This window comes from Adiantum capillus-veneris, chromosome 17 (genome assembly GCF_014529385.1).
Source record: "Adiantum capillus-veneris isolate H3 chromosome 17, ASM1452938v2, whole genome shotgun sequence".
Classification (NCBI taxonomy): Eukaryota; Viridiplantae; Streptophyta; class Polypodiopsida; order Polypodiales; family Pteridaceae; genus Adiantum; species Adiantum capillus-veneris.
In genome coordinates this window covers 143,187,765-143,194,009 of record NC_140947.1, presented here as the reverse complement: position 1 = coordinate 143,194,009, position 6,245 = coordinate 143,187,765, and positions in this window count along the sequence as shown.

Here is a 6,245-nt window from a genome sequence, read left to right as displayed (position 1 = left end):
ACTTATTTCAATAACCATTTACACATGTCTTTTTATTTTCAAGCCAAAATAGAGGTGGTGGCTATTAGAGGACACAATTGAGAAGTTGCATTATACATAATATATTAAACATATTATATGCGTTTGATGGGCATGTTAATACGTTTGGCCAAATACAACGATCGTATTATACGGGACGTCATTGAAATTGGTCCCTCAAATTATTTCTCTACACTTTGATTGAAGTTTTCTTCGATCCAAGAGGAGAAGACTATGATTTTAAGACGTCTATCATTGTGTTGAAGTATATAATCACACTTGAAGATGGATACACATCATACAAATGCGATTATTTTCCTTTGTGCTAGAGTAAACGTGTTTACTCGCACTGGAGATGATCATTTGTTTCACTTTTTTCCGAATGTTATTGCATATTTGAACAATAGTATGATCTTTAGTTTTATTTTAAATAATTATGAATTAAATTTTTTGTTTTAGATTTCACTTTTATTAAGAAAAATGCAAAGCTAATACTTTTAGTGTAAAAATTATAGGCTTAGAGTTTTTGCTTGAGAGACTAGAAACTCTACTCGAGTATGCACTTGCACGGAATATAACTTAATGTTTATGATTTTTATTTACTCAAATTTAGATTATAGTATTATCTTGTGTCTAAGCTTTCGTGCTATATATTTCATACATTTATATAGGTTGGAATCAATCATTTTTGTTGTGTTCGAGTTTATCTCACACTTCAAAATGAATGAAGAATTAGGAATTTCTTTGAGTCCTTGTGTTAAGAGTGATATACTCACACATGGCAGAAGTTTGACCAAGATTTTTAATTGAAGTTTCTTGGTTGCACTTAATGTCTTTATTTTACTTTTAGAAGTGCTTCAATTACAATAATGCTATCACCTTGTTGTGTTAGAGTAGTTGCTTACACAACCAGGAAATTTTTTAATTGAAGTTTCTTGGCGCTACTTGATGTTTATTTTGTATGGTTAGTTCAGTGCTTCAATTACAATAATGTTATCACCTTGTTGAGTTAGAGAGTTGCTCACACTTCTAGGAAAATATGCAACAATCGTTACAAATTATTTTTACAAATGTGATTTGTAAAAAAGCATGATAGTATAGCTACAATCTAAAATTGATTGTTTTTTAACCATCCGCTGTGTTGGAGCATAATGCTCACACCTCAAGATGACCCAATGTGACAAAATATTATTTAGGGTTATGATTTGTAGGTGTATAAACTACGTGTCATTCATTCCAAAGATCTAAATAGTGAATTATATTCTCTTTTTAAAGTGTGCTTACAATGGAAAATGGTGCAAGATATGGTTGACTACTTACTATCAATTTTTTTCACATAATCAATGAATAAATTGTGTACTTCAAGGGTGTGATTGATAGAAGGATCAACTTACAAATTACAATTGTTTATAGATCTATTTTGTGCATCATGGTTCGTGGTCATGAGTGGACGTACGTGCATGTAATAGGGCTAGGGCAAACTGCATCTCGCTTGAAGTGCAAGTCTTGTCACCACGTGCTCAATGGTAATGCTACTAGGATCAATCAGCATTTGTTCAAAGGGACAAACAATGTCGGTCCTTGTGGTTTACCTCCACGAGACATCTACGAAAGATTTTTTGATTATGCACAAAAGGTAAATGCTATCCTTGAGAGTAAAAATAAAGGGTCATTGCGAAAGTGGTCACACTCTGAGAGGAAATGCAAAATGGGAGACATTACCAGCCCCAGCGGATGCCACCTGTGAGCCGACGCCCTTCCAAGCGGGTATGGCATTTCCTAGGGGAAAATCGTCGGGTTTCAAAAGCAGTTTAGTGAGGTGAGCAATAAGTTACGTGGAGGAGGCAACTCCAAAGGCAAGACCGAAGCAAGTCCCGCAGTACCTGGGCCTCTGAACGGAGGTACTTGGTCGCTGTCACGCCCAAATCCAAGTGGCCAGTGGATTTCTCAAGGGATTAGTCATGGCCCTAAGGGTGTAGATAATTCTGGACTCTCGTAGTCCAGAGGAAACTAGTGACAAAAGCGTCTGCCTTCGGTTTCTGGGTGCATAGTCCTGGTCGTTCTTCTTGTATACTTTTTTGGTGTATGAGGGAGCGGCCGGGCGTGCCCTACCCGACTCCGAAAACAAAAAAACTCTGAGAGGAAAAGATCCAATGGATGAAGAAGAACTTGTTGCAAATGAGGAGAGGGATCCGATTTGCACTCAAAATAGGGATCAATATTTCCTAATTTTCCTAATCTTTGTTCCCAGAGTGAAGTGCATGGTACATCATTCGTGAAAGTAGGTTCATCTAGTCATGCATCTAATTCAAAGAGAGATTGTACTAATGGTATTGGAAGAGGGATATCTACTGATCAGACTCTTCATCAAGCTTTTGATAAACAATGGTTATACATGCTGCATTTGAAGTGGACGCAAGAATTTCTTGCATGTGGTATTGCATTCAATGTAGTACATAACTCTATCTTCAAAGATGCATTGATGAGCACCCCCAAAAAAGGATTTGTGATGTTGGATTATAACAAAATGTGCATAATGTATGTTGACAAAGAAAAAGATGATGTAGAAAGTACGCTCAAACATGTAGTGTTGGAATACGTTCCTACCTTAGGGTGCACATTGTAAAGTTCCTCTCATGTGTAAGCACATGGTATGCAACCATATTGATCCACCATGGACAACTCTCCATTTGGAGTCAATGCATGGATGTCAAGAGTGTACATTCATCCATCTACAAAAGGGGGCTACGTCCATCGAGAGTGTACATAACTCCATATACAATAGAGGGCTGCATCCATTGCTAAGCGAAGAAAGGAAAACCTTCAAGATGACTCTGGGAAACCAAGAACAATAAGAATCTGCAATATTTAAAAATACCAACAGATCACTCATTAACATTTTGAAGTATCATGCAACCATATTCTAATAGTCATGAACTGAGAGAAAGCTAAAACATGTATACTAATTGTCTGTGCTTCCATGCACATTGTTTCAACCTTCTTCAATGCTTTCTTATCTACATCTTTGGTTCTAGATTATAGGGAGATCTCAATAGGGTAAAGATATGGCCTAGCCTCAAACCTGACCTCCTCAAAGTAGGCAACTAGTCTAAAATCATGAGGGAGCACAACACCTCTAGACACATTATTCAAGGTTGACACCATCTTAGCGGCTTCAACAAAAAGTCATTGCAACAATCCTTGTTACCATATATGTGTTAGTGATGTGTGTGAAAACACTTAGGACCATTGGAGCACTTTTTCCCTCACCAAGAGATTTTTTCCCCTGGGCATTGTAGATATGCCCATCACTCTAGGGCTAACTTATCTTTCTATTTGTGCACTAAAAAATAAATTCTTTGTTATGTGCCTTGAGCTTCTTCTTCTTCTCCAAACTGTGTGTGCATCCCTGATTTCAATAATTGGTATCAGAGCAAATCACGTCCCCCTCATACTGTTGCCAACACTCCTCCACTCACATTGTTAGATCATTAGGTTGACTACTACTTTGACTGATCTCATAGGTCTCAATGTGCTTAGAGTTTTGATTCAGGCTCATTTTGACCTCCATTTTCACTGCAAGAAGTATTGTGTAGGCAATTTTGTCCTTTTGTGTAGATTTTTTGTTAGTGCAATTTTTTGCAAAACAAGTCCCTAAATGCCCTCTTCACGTTGTGCTATATAGCATGAGTTAGTCCTACTCCGTGTTTCCTCTTTTGGAGTAGTTCCCACATTGTCACTCACTACGAATGACAACAACAAAGATGTTTGCTACTATTAAGGAATAATTGGATGGGGATAACTACCCGATGTGGGCTTACATGATGACACATGTTCTTCTGTCAAAGGGCATCTAAAATGTTTCTAGCAAAACATATGTACATTTTCCTTATGTTGTGGTTACAGGCGCCGTTGAGGAGATTGTAGGTTTTAGTAGATGTGCTGCTCTTGCTAGAGTTGTTCTGCCTACAATTGAACAATCCCTTTGGATGTAAGAGGTATGTAGGTTCATGCATTGATTGGATTATCTATGAATGAATTATTACTCTTGACATTTACTCATCAAAATCAACAAAACAGGATTGGGATAAAGGCTCAGCTGGTCTTTATGCAAGTCGTAATGAGGCTAAAATTGCATTGTTGCATAAGAGCTAGAGTCAAATACTATGCAAGAGGAAGATGATATGGACACTTTTCTTGCTTGTATCAAGGATATCAATGAGAAACTCATTTCTTCATGTGAAGTTATTTCTGATAGCTCACTTGTACAGACTATTCTTCATGCATTGCCAGACTCTTACTAGACTTTTGTTAGTACTTGGAGACTTATGACCCAAGGAAACCCTCAAGCTGTCAAGTTTGAAGCATTATGCACATTGCTATTACAAGAGTCACTTTTGAGAAAGAATAGGTCTATAAACCACGTGCACTTGAACATGCTTTTGTTGTTACTCAAAGAGGAGGTGGATATAGCTTTAAAATTAAGTCTTCATGATGCTGGGGTGGATGCCACTCTTTATTAGACCGCTGTTGTATGTCTTATTTATGTATGCAATATGAGGCCAAATGTTTAGTTTACAGTCTCAAAAGGTCAGCATATTTATTGGTCTAAGCATTGGCACATTGTTAAAAAGATCTTTCACTACTTGAGTGGCAGTTCATATCTAGGACTATTTTATCCCATCATTGCCACCATATTTTCATGCTTTCTTGGCTCAAATTGGGTGGGTTGTTGAGAGGACACTCAAGTGTCCACATGTGGTTTTTGTTTCATGCTCAACAATTCATGCATATCATGGTTGAGTGAGAAGAGATCTATTATAGCCACTTCCAGTTGTGAGGTTGAGTGCAAGGTAGTCTTCATAGCTACGACTGAGTTTGTGTGGCTCACATGCAACATCAATGGGTCAATGGATCATATCAATAGTGGAAAACCATAATCCAAACTACTCTACTATGCCCCTCATTAGAAATTTTAGTTGCATAATGATGCGAGCTATGAAGTGTTAACATGTCTTGTTGGAAACATATTCCTGAACATGTTAATTAACATAATTGAGGGAAACCTGATCCTTAGGACAATCTAATTGGACAAGGGTAGATATCATGGGGAATTTTAAGCTTGCAATCTAAGGACTCTTCTTGATGGACCATTAGAATAGGATACAAAATTCTCTACCATTTTGGAGGGGGAATATATGGAGCCCCCCCAACATCACTAGGCTTGCCTTTCCAAGGTAGCCAAGTCTTCCTTCACACTTGTCTTTACATTTTGATAGCCTAGGTACTACTAAAAAAAAAAAATGATTCAAAAGAAAAATTAATACACAATTAAAGGAGGTGAGGTGCTCAGGTAATCATTCCTATTATTGGAATGCATTGCCTCTCATACATCGTGCCACATGGCTTCATTTATCGATTGGTTTTCCTCTTTATTGGGTGCTCCAAGGGTTTACCTCTTAGACATGTAAGTTACCATGTGAGTTCAAATGAATGGGATTTTTAATTGCCAAAATTTATAGTTTTAACTGGATTATATAATAGAAGGGTTTTTTTTAATTGAAGTAAGTAAGGGTTTTAAACGCACTTTATATGAATAGTTTCTTCAAGGTGCACCCTCATGCTCTATGCTAGTGTCGTTTGGTCTGGATAGTAGCTTCCATTGAAGACTTCTAGAAGTTAAGGTGCTTCGGTAATCATTCCCATTGTTGGAATGTATTGTGCCTCATGCACACCACTACACGAGCCCTCACATCAATTAGTTCCTCTCCTTCTTCGGTGGTTTATCCTAGCACCATTTGGTCTAGATACTACATTCCCTTGAAGAGGTATAGGAGGTGAGGTGCTCAGGTCATCATTTCTATTGTTGGAATGTATTACACTTCATATACTTCACCATTATGTGTTTAGAGTCTTGATCATTTAAGTTAGCTCTAATTGATTGGATTGATTGTGTTCTCCATGCTTTTATGTTTATTTTTAAAGGAGCTAAATGCTTGCATGGCTCATAATGTCTAGGCTGCTCAAGAAATGGCCCAAGTAAATTCTTGAGTAAATTTTGTTAGGTTAACAACTGGAAACAATGGAGAGGCAATGTCTAGCGGAGTCTCCTTTCCACAATGGAGAGGCAAGTCAACTTGGTTAGGATCTTTCACGCCACTGCTTTAGAGGATGACCAACTTGCTTTAGCCAAGGCTATTTGCTTTATTGGTTCCTTGTTGTCTATG